The sequence below is a fragment of the Triturus cristatus genome, chromosome 5_2, assembly GCF_964204655.1.
Source record: "Triturus cristatus chromosome 5_2, aTriCri1.1, whole genome shotgun sequence".
In the NCBI taxonomy this organism is placed as follows: Eukaryota; Metazoa; Chordata; class Amphibia; order Caudata; family Salamandridae; genus Triturus; species Triturus cristatus.
The window spans coordinates 569,973,016-569,986,352 of record NC_140588.1 but is presented as its reverse complement, the minus strand read 5'-3'; positions in this window follow the sequence as shown (position 1 = coordinate 569,986,352).

Here is a 13,337-nt window from a genome sequence, read left to right as displayed (position 1 = left end):
TGCTACCCCTTCCTGAGAATGACAATGATGATGGTGAAGTGGAGCATGACTGTCTTGATGTCACTGAACTATGCACCAATCCGAGACCAGATATTCAAGATGAACCATTACCTTTCTTTTCTTTTGGGCAGAGTTTTATTTAGCGCAAACTTGACTCGAATCGGGTATCAGAGCGCTTTACATAGCACCAGTTACGATACCTGAGGACACACATTAATTTTTGTTAGGCACGAGGAGATTAAGTGATTTGCCCCGAATCACAGGATGTTCAGCATCATTGCCAAGACTCGAACCCAGTTCCCCAGATTCAAGGTCAACCGCCCTAGACATTAGGTCAACTCCTCTGCCCTAAGTCTGATTACATATTCTTTGTGGATGGCTCGTGTTTTCAGGATCACAAAGGAAATTTGAGAGCTACTTATGCTGTTTGTACCATTTCAGGAGTAGTGGAAGCTGCTTGGCTTAAAGGAGTAGTCTCCACACAAGTGGCTGAATTGATTGCTCTTACCCGAGCATGCTATGTTTCAGATCGATTACAGGTGACTATATATACAGATAGTACGGCATCGGTGTGGTGCACGACTTCGGACAGTTATGGTCCCAGAGGGGATTTGTGATGTCATCAGGATACCCTATCCGTAATGGCGAGCAGGTGAGAAAACTGTTTAAGGCTTTGCAGTTGCCTGTGCAAGTTGTGGTTGTAAAATGTTCTGCACATTGCAAGGGAGATGACTATGTGACAGTCTGCAACTGATATGCTGACGTGGTAGCAAGGTACTTTGCCTACAATGCTTGTACATTTAATGGGGAGTATGTAAATGAAGGACCAGAAGAGACCAATTACAATCTTTTGCTTACAATTGCTGATACCTGGGAAGAAGTTAAGACGTTACAGGAAGAGGTGTCAGATGCAGAACAGCAGAGCTGGGTAAATGCAGGTTCTGTTAAAAGAGATGAGGATGAAAGATGGGTTTCAGGAAATGGCAAACCTGTGTTGTCAAATTGTTTGTTGCCGCCAATGGCTAGAAATTACCATGGTGCGCCTCATGTAGGGAAAGATGCCATGGATAGACTGTTTCGCCCAACATGGTTTAATCCAAAGTTCAGGTTGATGGCAGAAGCAATTTGTCACAGATGTGTTGTGTGCCAACAGAACAATGTAGGGAAAAGAACGGCAGTGACATTGAGCCACATAGGGAGGTCAGGTGGTCCCTTCAACAGGATGCAAAGAGACTTTGTTGAGATGCCTGTGTGCAACGGGTTGAGATATGTGTTGGTTGTTGTGTGCATCTTTTCACGATGGGTTGAGGCATATCCCACAAGAAAGAATGATAGTTTCACAGTAGCAAAGTTGTTGTTGAGGGAGTTGATACCAAGGTTTGGCTTCCTGACTTCTTTCAAATTGGACCGAGGTATGCACTTCAATAAAGAAATGCTGAGGATGCTATGTGCTGCCTTGCAGGTTCAACAGAGACTACATTGTTGTTACTGAGCAGAAGCTTCAGGTCTGGTGGAGCAAGTCAATGGGATGCTGAAATCGAGACTCATCAAAGTGTGTTCTTCTACATCTTTGAAATGGCCGGATGCTTTGCTGTTGGTGTTGATGAGTCTGCAAGGCACACCCAATCATAGGGCAGGACTGTCTCCTCATGAGATCATCATGCTAAGGGCAATGAGATTACCAGCTGTACCTGCAAATGCATGTGTGAATGTTACTGATGATCTGATAATACATTACTGCAAAGGATTGGCTGACGTGGTGCATTCTGTGTATCATCGGATTGAAGCTACTACAGACCCATCACACCAGGCGCAGTGCCAGGATCTACGTCCCGTAGACTGGGTGGTGGTGGAGAAGCACATATGGAAGTCGCGCTTAGAGCCTCGTTGCTGTGGGCCATACCAAGTTATATTTATAACTACAACTGTTGTGAAGTGCAGAGGTTTCCCCATTGGACCTATGCTGCCCATACTCAGAGGGTTCCATGTCCCCCTCATAAAATAACAGCACCTCTCCCAGAAGAGCAAGTGGTGGTCGAGGGCTCACAGTAAAAGGTTAGTCAAGCTGTAGGGGAGCAATCAGGAACTGAAATAGCACTTGATTGGCCTGAAGGGGATTCTGGAGAGTTGAGTAACCAAACTGGTGAAGGAGATGCTAATCAGGTGGTCGTAACAGAGAAACTCCGAGACTGATAAAGGGACTAATGCTAGAGAACTGCAAGGGGCAGCAGAAGGACATTTGCCAAGAAGGCAGGAGAGAGGGAGACTGGTCCTGCAAGGAGAAAGTGATCTCCCAGATATCCCAGAGGATATAGATGATTCATACCTGAGTGAAGGAGGAGAAAAGACAAAACCCTGGAGGTCAAAGCAAGTGAGAGTGGCCTGTGGGAGGTACTCACCACCTAAATAGACATACTTTCTTACAAATGACAGGGAGAACGAGTTCTGGGAATTTTGGGATCCCTATGAAAGTTCAATTGATACTTCAGGAACTTGATCCCCAGTTTGAGCTACCTTTGAATTTCCCTTGTTGACAAGGCTGAGTGCCTTAAGACATCTTATCTTAGATGTGGCTGAATTTCCCTGTTTGGATGCAAATGAGTTTCCTATGCTAGTTGATGAACTGAAGAATTTCATACTGGGACTGATAGTGAGTGAAATAGAACCATTTGTTATTAAAGATATTTCATAGACTTTGTAGAGAAGAAAGAAGAGTACCGAGACTAAAGGCAAGAAAAGGAGACTAAGGTTGTCTTTAGAAGACAATCTTAGGCTTTTGTTTGTGCCTAAAACAAAAGCCTGAAAAAAATGAATGTGTCCCCGTGTAATGAAACTGTCTAGTTGGCACTGTAAAAAAGGCTAAAATAAATAAAAAAAGAACATGGAATAGGGCTAAAGAAGTCTCACAAAGATTCCTGTACATAATTTGTTGCATATGGATTGAAAATTGGTTTTGCTGTTTGGAAAGGTGGAAATCAACAGAGAAGTCTCTGCAGCTGCTACGTTCCACCCGAGATTTAGATTCCAACGAAGTAATGGAAGTCAACCTTAATACTAGTAGGTATAGATACATCATAGTGGGCACACTAATGGCTTTAGTTGTAGTATTAGTTATAGTGCTTATAGGGTTATATTCAGCTACAGAAAGCTCAGTAGAATCTAAGTCTACTGTTGTACCAACCATGTCACATTCTTTTGATAGTAACACGCAGTTGTGGGTGGTTAAGAAATTACACATAGATGTAGTGAAGGGTGATTATACCTGGAATGTTTATTTTAGATTGCTTTGTGAGTACATGGATACATTGAATGCTAGAAGTTGCTATGTTTGATCTCATTTACCCACTTCGGCTTCAGAAGAAGTTACCTACTAGCATCTCCCTCTGACAATTGGTATTTCTTGCAGTCTTCTGTTATGTATATTTTATGGAGAAGGCGGTTTTTAATATTTTTTGAATTATGATATAGTTCTCCCACAAGTTCCACTTATTAAACATTTAAATAAGAATCCTTATTTTAAAGGTGCAGAGATTGCAGGCATATATTTTGTATCTCTAATGTCATCAGACGCTTCGTATACATGAACATAATTTGACTTGTTTGATGCCAGATATGGAAATATACATTTTAGAATTTGGTGGAGGATAGATGGAGGGACCTAAAGTCTCAAACTGAAACAGATCAGAATCTTATAAATCACAAGTGGAGTAGCGAAGAAATGGAACATCAGGAAAAAGGAAATGAGCCCGACTTAGTTTTAAATTAGAAACACAAAGGTAAGTTGTGTATACATGTTGATCAGAGTTATATAGATCCACTGTTTCTAGGGGAGAGCGAATGTAAACATACTTTGCAAGTGAGAGGGAACAATTCTTGTCTCCTGGAGGGACAGGAAGCTGTGATTCCTGGAGTCTATTTTATTTGTGGACAAAATGCAAATTTCAGATTGCCGCATGGATGGCATGGTACTTGTTATCTTGGAATAGTTTTCGTGAAGATTTATCATGTGGAACATTTTAATGATCCTGCATAGGAGGAGTACTCCAGAACTAAATGAGATGTTAGTGCAGCAGAGGTATTAGGAGATATGTTTGGTGCCATAATACTCTCTGTGGAAGTAATTCTGAATGATTTGAAAATTAGAAATCCATCTACAATAGTGGACAAATTGGCTACTAGTACAGCAAATTCCTTATTACTTGTAAATACTGAGATGATGACTATAAGGCTGATGGTCTTGTAGAACTGTCTTGCATTAGACATTTTGCTCGCAAAAGAGGGCAGAGTCTGTTGGATGTTGAAAGTTCAGCAATGCTGTACTTATATTCCAGACAAAAGTAAGAACATGGAGAAACATATTAAGAATATATCCAGGTTCTGGAATGTTAATGGCTTAGGGGATCGTATTAAACGGGGGATAGTCCTGCAATTCTTGAAACGGACCTCGCCAGATGTGGTCCTCCTGCAGGAGACCCACCTTATAGGGAATATGTGTTATGCACTTAACAGAAAGGGTTACAAATTCATTGCTCACTCAGGGTTCTCCACGGGCTCCAGGGGTGCGGGCATACTCGTCAGAGCTTCCCTACCATTTGAGGTTGACTCCACCATTGTTGATGACAGGGGGCGCGCTGTGGCGGGGAGGTGGGAGGGCAGAACGTTGGTATTGGTTTCTGTTTATGTCCCTCCAGCCCTGCAGGCCTCCACGTTTGCTGATCTGGGCAAGGCCTTGTTGGAACTCCCCGAAGGGATGCTAGTGGTGGGAGGAGACTTCAATGCGGTTGGTTCTGGAATGCTCGATAGGCACCCGCCCAGAGACACCGGGGGTGCTCAGAAGTGGCTTCCCGACTTTATAGATACTTTTGGTCTGGTAGATTGTTGGAGGCTACGGCACCCCACTCAGAGACAATATACCTTTCATTCCGGGGCCCACTGGAGTCTCTCTCGGATTGATTACTTGCTCACTCTGGCTGCCCACGCCTCTTTGGTATCTGAGGCTAGGCACATGGCACGGGGCATATCTGATCATTCACCGGTGTGGGCCCGTCTTGATAGTGGCCGGGTGGTGGGGGGCAGGGTGGCTCCCATTAACCCCTGGTACTTTCGTGACCCCAAGACGCGCAGTGCGTTGCTGAAGACAGTTGACCACTATTTTCAAGAAAATCAGGGTTCCGTTGAATCTGCGGTGTCCCTGTGGGAAGCTTTTAAGACTGTATTGAGAGGGGAGGCCCTTTCCTTGGTAGTGGCCGCCAAGCGGCGGAGAGACGCTGAGGTGACACAAGTAGAGGACGAGATAGCGGCTTTAGAAGTGGCCTTGGGAGAGGATGTTGCAACGGCCACACTGCATGATTTGAGCTTGAAGCAATTGGAATATAGGGACCTGGTGACGAACACTGCCAAGACCCTCAATAGGGAGCAGCAGGGTCGATTGTACGATGTTGGTGATAAGGCCGGGAAATTGCTGGCGTGGTTGGATAAAAAAGAGCGTGTTAATCGCGTGGTGCCGGAGTTGTCGACGGATGGGGGAGAGGTTGTCACTGACCCCGACGGTATAGTTCAGTGTTTCTCGGACTATTTTCGTACGGTATACACCTCGGTCTCGGACAGGCCCACTGAGGACTCGTGTGACCTTCTGCGAGACATCACTCTGCCCTGCCTTTCTGCCATTGATAGGGATGATCTCGATGGGGATATAACTGTAGATGAAGTGGCGTGTGCTATCCGTGCGTTGCGCTCCGGTAAGGCCTCGGGCCCAAATGGTTTGCCGATTGAGCTGTACAAGCTCCATCCGGATAAATTGGCTCCTCACCTGCGCGCCATGTACGTGGAGGCGCGGGTGAATGGGTTTCTTCCGCTCGATCAACGGCTGGCGACGATTGTGGTAATACATAAAGACGGTAAGCCCCGGGACAAGTGTGGCTCCTATCGGCCGATATCACTTCTCAACGCCGAGCCGAAAATCCTTGCTAAGATCCTTGCTAACCGCTTGGTCCGGGTGCTTGGCGACTTGATCCACCCGGATCAGTCGGGCTTTATGCCGCACCGTAACACTGCACTGAATCTTAGACGCCTCCATGGAGTGATTGCCAGGACGGGCACGATGCGAGAGCCAGCTATTGTGGCGTCCCTCGATGCCACGATGGCCTTTGATACGGTGGAGTGGGCATACCTGTGGGCTGTGCTAGCCAAGTTCGGCTTTGGGCCTGGATTTGTAGGCTGGGTGAGGTTGCTCTATGAGGGGCCTCTTGCTAGCGTCGTGGTGAACGGGCGGGCGTCGGCACCGTTCGAGCTCGGGAGAGGCACCCGGCAGGGCTGTCCCCTGTCGCCGTTGTTGTTCGCCCTTACTCTTGAGCCGCTGGCGGCGTGGATACGATGGCACCCGGATATACGTGGGATTCGTTGGTCGCCTGACCACGAAGACCGTATTTCACTCTACGCCGACGATATTCTGCTATATCTCACCTCGCCTAAGAAATCTCTGATAGTGGTCTGTGACGTCTTGACTTCTTTCGGTAGGAACTCTGGTCTTGTCATTAATTGGGGTAAGTCATACTTGTACGTCCTGTGTGGGGATGTCCCGCCTGTCCCGCGCAACTGCTCGATCCAGATAGCCCAGCAGGGCTTTTTGTACTTGGGGATCTATATTTCCACCGACCCCATTTTACGATACGAGAAGAACTTGCTCCCTCCCTTGGCACGTTTGCGGCGGGATGTGGCGGGCTGGCGGCGGTTGCCGCTTTCCCTCCTTGGCCGTGCCGCTTTGTTCAAAATGATGTCTCTCCCCCGTTTCCTCTATGCCCTGCAGAATACCCTTGACTTGGTCCCGGCCAGCTACTTCCGTGAGGTCGAAAGCCACCAGCGCGCGCTATTGTGGGAAGGGCGTCCGCGTATAGCGATTGCTAAGTTGACGCTCCCGTGGTACGACGGTGGTATCGCGCTTCCAGACATTCGACGTTATTGTTGGGCCACCCAGTTGAGCGCGATTAACCATGGTGTATATGGTCCGGCGCTGAGCCCCGGCTTCGCCATGGACCGATGGTTACTGCGTGGGGGTAATTACCACAGAGCGTTGTACTCGAAGTCGTCGGACTTCACCCTTACGGGGCCCACCAGGGTGGCCGTACATGTGTGGAAGGTGGCGACGGATTCACTGGGCTGGAGGGGTAAGCTTACCCTTGCCACCCCTCTGTTTGACTCCGATATTCTGGGAAAGCTTTGGCATACAAAAGGGTTTGCGAAGTGGGACCTGATCGGTATATCCAGGGTTGGAGACCTTTTGGTTAAGGGTAGGATAAAGTCATTCGAGGAGCTGCAGAAGGAATATGAGCTAGGGAACTCGGAGTTCTTCCGCTACGCCCAGGTGTGCCACGCCTTGCGGTCAGTCCTGGTAGAAGGGGAGAAGGTGCCTGAGTCCTCCCCGTTAGAGGACCAGATCCTGGATGGCCATATGCCAGAGAGTACGATCTCGCTCATTTATAAGAAACTTATTAATGTTCGGGCGGATCTTCTTCTAGGGTTGCGCGGCCAATGGATCAGGGATGGCCTTGAACTGGATGACGAGGATTGGCAGTATGCAGTTTCTTCTCCCAAAGAGGTCGCGATCCCCGCGCGCCTGCGGCTGGTGCAGCTTAAAATACTCCATAGGGTCTACGTGACGGGGCCTAGGCTGGTTCATATGGGTTTCTCTGAGGAGGGCTTATGTAAGAGAGGCTGTGGTATGGTGGGCACCTTCCTACATATTATTTGGGAATGCGGTGTGATCATGGAGTTTTGGAGGCGAGTTCACGAGGTGATGGGGGAGGTGACGGGTATCGTCATGCAGCCTGAGGCGCGGTGCTGTCTCCTGAATGTTTGGGGTCCTACCGACCACGACGCGGCACAGACTCAATGGGTGACCCTAGGGAATATGGTAGCCAAGCGCGACATCGCACGTCTGTGGGGCTCTAATAGGCCACCTACATTGACAGCGTGGATGGAAAACATGGATTGGAGCATGTTTAGGGAAAAGACAGTGTATTGTGCTCGAGGGCGCCCTCGGAAATGGCACTCTGTATGGGGGCGATGGAACCAGTACAGAGGGGGCATATGCCTGCCCCCAGACCCGGACCCGCCCGAGGAGCAGCTCTCCCCTTAGCCCTTTTTTCCGGCTTTGACCTCCTTGCTGATATGTGTTTGTCCTCTTGAGTCCCTGAATTCCCCTCCTTTCCCTTACTATAAACCTGTGTCTGTTGGACGAAATGGGGCTCGCTCGCCCTGATGGGAACCCTTTTGGTGCTTATAGTAATTATCGCCTTGCTTGTGTTTTGGTTTGGATTTGTGTTTATTTAAAACAGAACCTTTGACTACCCTGTCAGTGAAATGTGGACGCTCGTATGTGTTGTGTTTCTAAAGCTGCCGTACCTCCGGGTTGTCGGCTGAATAGCTGTGTCACTGATATGCAAAATAAAGGTTTTGGAAAAAAAAAAAAAGAATATATCCAGGTTGATGAAGGATATGAAAGAGTTGAAAGCGACAGGTGCTTGGGAAGCCATTGGAAATTAAATTGCTACAGTAGGTCGATGGTTTGGAAGCTTGGGAAGTGGAATTATGGACGCCATCTTGAAACCTCTTTTAATACTTGCCCTTTGTGCGATATTCGTATTCGCGATCGTTAAGGGACATCAGCATCCACAAGTTAGACAGGGAGTTCAGAGAGTGAAAAGAAAAAGGAGCAGATGTGGAGTGAGAAGAAGGTCAGAGCAGATATTATGATGATGATATGAAGTATCTAGAGGAGTCTAGATGAAAAAGGCTCAAGACCACTAGGTTTTGATTGGTCTAATCTGATAATGATCTGTTTCTAATCTGTGATGGCTTGATCGCCATCAGAGGGGTGATTAGAGTAGCATTATTTTGGCACAATCCTTTTATGTTTGGCTAGGCTATATATTTGCATTTGGCATTATGTACTTGTGTGATGCAATAACACTAATGAGATGTGGTGCACCAAAGGTATAGGAAGTGCACCTATTGTGTGTCTTGACACATATGTGTGCATATAGTAAGGCTTTTTTACTTTTCAGAAACTAGATTGCTGATACTAATCTTCTATAGGTTTAGGTTGTAAGAAGGTGCGCTAAAATGCATTTAATGCACAGCGGATTAGTGAGAATGAATCACGTATGTTCAATGCTTACTAATAATAATTGCTAACATTTATAGGATATTTATCGCATAAGAACAAGTAAGCTATATAGCAATAGAATATGGAAGACTTATCCATTCGTCTAACGACTTGATCAGCGATATATGGTAAATTTTATTGAAGACTGAACGTCCTCTCAAAAACGTGCCTGATTGTAATATGGCCACCAGGCATGCGCAATGGAGGACATAACAGACAACGGGGATTAAATAGCCGTTTACATCTTATACCGAAATTGGAATAAGTCCTACATTGATAGGCAGAGATTTATTTTATTTTATTTCATTTTATTTTTGTGTAGGATTAACCTCAGGAATAAGGCTAACTCTATGCCTGATTTCAATATGGTTGATGGTTACGCAAAATGGAACCCGACTTGGTGGGCTAAGCGAGGGTTCGCATATCCTCTCATATTACATATTTTCTAAGTTTAACTTGAAATGTACTCTATAAATGCAACATTAGATTATGTAAGGGTAAATTATGAAATTTACAGACTTTGTCCATAAAATGGCCGACACACACGTATGTGATACGTCCAATTAACTCGGCAGTGTATATAACGCCGCACTCTGAACCCGGAAGGAAAACTCGATGCCAGAGACGCACGACAAACCGGCAAACAGAGGTGAGGAGTTAGGCGGTTCCCTTGCTTAAGCAGGTAAAATAAGTACCAAGGGGATTTAAACTTTGTAAAGGGGAGACCATGATTAGTAACCTAGAGAAAATAAATAGAGTGTTTTTTCAAAGTTGTAGGTAATGTGCGTTTAAAACCCCAAAAGTTACCGCAGTTAACTTGCTAAAGCGGTTAAAATAAGTATGAGGGGGCTCTAAACCTTGTAAAGAGGGAGATAAGGATTAGGAACCTAGAGAAAGTAGATAGAGGGTTTTCTAAAGTAGCAGCAAATGCTCATCTAAAAGAAAACCCAACAGTAAATTTAGATACCCCCTATTGGCAAAATAGGATTTATAGTAAGGATTTATACTGGGACCATGTTCAATGCTAAATATCTGGATAATGCCTCATTAGACTATAGTGGTTTTACCAAGATAACGGATGGTCTCCAGATAAACAACAAGCAATTATACAAATTATACTAATTTTAGATCTAGTAACCACATCAGTAAGAAAAGAACAATATATGATGAACTAATAGGGATGTGGGTCTCATTATTCCATTCTTTACTCATCAGAAACCGGGATCATAACAATTGAAAAGATATGATCACAATTGTCTCTGGAGAAAGGACAACGGAAATTCTTTTTAAAGAACAGATAAAGAATTGAAAATTATCCAAATTTTACTAGGGTAAGTCATGACTCAAACAATTGAATAGGCATATGTTATTGGAGGCTTAAAAAAACACAGACAGAAAACTGTAATCAAATTCTGTAAATATTTCAGGGTGACAATCTACATAAACTTTGATCATTGGTGGACCTCTGTGCAACCTTGAACAAAGGGATAAAGTAAGTGGCTTAAAATATGTGTGAAGAAATACATTATTTTAGAAGAAATATTGCACATTATGGAGACAATATAACATACCCGCCTTTAATAATATAGGACATTCCATGGGAGAATTGGTCCTCTAATGGATTAACCAACTTTGATTAAAACAACCTCATATTAGAAAACGTGTACCCGAACTTTGATGACAGACACGTAACAGTAATTTCTGACCTACTAAGGCAACCAGTGGTGAGATATCCAACCATGATTTATTTAAGCTAAAATAAACAGTATAGCTTAAAGGAAAACAATTTAGGGGATACTTCTGACAATATTAGTCACAGTACCCCAACTATATAATTTTAATAATAAATGAATATAAAAATATGATAGTGCACACTGAACCAACCTGTTACAAGAAATATGAAATAAAAAAAATCTTTTTTTCTCTGTTTAAATTGTTTTTTAGATCAATTGATTTTAATGATTTGCAAAGTCCTGAAGAAGGCGGGATATAATCGCCGAAACGCTGCGTCGACACCAGTTTTATTTGAAGCAAATCTTTGTGTGAATAATTGCATTACTTGGAATTTACATGCTTGTTCCAATCGCACGTATAATCATTCATATTTGTTTTTATGTAATTAGATGGAATATATAAATGGTGATGTGACCATGAAATTTATGTGAAAAACCATTCAATAAGATTAATCCCTCCCCATTATATTTTAATTGAGTTTATCAATATAATATTGCTTTTATGGAATATTTTGTATGTTTAAATATGAATTTGATACAATAAATTTGTTGTGAATATATGATTTTTGTTATATGACTTATTAACAGGGAAGTTTTTGGTTCAGTGGTTACTATTGGTTTGACACTATCTTCATAAATTTAAGTACAGAGGGGAATTCTGTTTTGTTGTGTGCAATGCTTACTTTATAAATTGTGACCAGTTGTTGTTTTTGTTCATTAATAAATGTATGTGTTTATTGTGCTCCATATAAGGATACAGTACAAAAAGAGCTTGAGTTCTTTAGTAAATAATTCATTTATTGGATTATATATATGTAGTAGAGCTAATAAAGAAAACTATTATTTTAGTGAGATCGTGGGCCTTAAGCTTCCAGTTGAGACATTTAATTCTAATGTGAAAGTTGTTTTTCTGCATGTTTCTCCTCTGCAGGTGCAGACCAGAGGCATTCATTAGTCAGCGAAAAGCCAATTGTGTCTCAGATAGTGAGGTGAGGAAGAACTGGGAAGGTCAAATAATTTAAATGAAGAGCAAAGGGAGTGCTACCAGTTGGTACTATTAAGCGAAAGGAGGAACCAAGGACGCTTTGGAAGTGGAGACTGGAATATGGGAGTAGTGTTCCAGGCGCCAAGTCTTTTCTAGGAGCTGAAAACGTACTGTGATATGTATTTGGTCATATTTCTCTAATGTTCTTTGTGCATTTTAATTAATGAACCCACCTTTGGTTTGCTCAGGTTTGATCAGAATCCTTTTAGACTTGGAGAGGTACATACCTCTCTTGTCATTTCTGATTGTGTGGCTTAATGCTATACATGACTTCTTAACTATAGAACATCTACAGAGGTTCTGATGCTGACACCTTTCTTGCTTCCTTGATTCCATAGGGTTTCCCCTATCTTTAGTCTAGTGTAGGGTTTTAGTAGATGTTGCAAATCTTTTCCATGTGTAGGGAAAAGGATCAAAACCATTTGTCTAGTCATCAAATCTTTTTTCTCATTTTTTGCATTGCTGCAACCGAGATCCTTTTATGCTCTTGGCTGCTGAGGACCAATATTGTATGCCGCTTTAGTCTTCCTTTGATAATCTTATATTTTTTCAGTATGTTCTCGAGATTGATTTATATTAGTCTGGCTTTAAGTTTGTAATAAATCTTTGAACTTCAAGTTACAGATTCAAACTTTTATCATGTGGTCCTAATGATCACAATGTACCTTAAGATGTTAATTGTTATTAACCCCTTTTCCTCTCAGGCTACTGAAAAGGTCTATTGACCTGAGTCGAACTTGAAGAAGCGACCTAGAGTGTTCTCACATATGTAAATCTACAATAGTCTCAAATTCGCAATTAGCAGCCAAAATCTTAGTGAATCAACACAAATAGAAAGGTTCACAAGTAGATCTTCAGTGAAGTTTAAGACTCTTTAATGCTTAGGTAAATGAAACATAATCCCTGGTGTCAACACCTGTACAAATATTTATGGAAGGTAGTTGATCGAAGACCCCATGTTCTTCTATATTCAGAAGATTATGCTCTATTGGAGTCTTTTGCTAACTTGCACTTTTTGAAAAATCTGAATATTTGTTTGTACTGCATTAGAAGCTTTTCAAGGTTTGTTTGTTTAAAAAAGGTGGCGATTTATTACCTAAAAAGGCAGTTAACTGCAAGTTGAATTAAAATGTGGTTCACTCAAAACCAGAAGTAAGGCTTGAATTATTTGTAATTATCCCTGAGACGCTATTAAGGTCTGCACGGCGCTCGTAAGGATGACTTGCTCGTATCTCCGAGCTGTCATGTTTTCTCATTGAGTGACTCATTACGCATTTATTGGCCTCTATGAGAGGGACTGGATTCCTCTTTAATATCTGTATCAAGTATATATCGACATATGCGATCTTCATGCACATCAATTCTCTTTGTGTGGAATGAATGTCTCTGGAGTAAT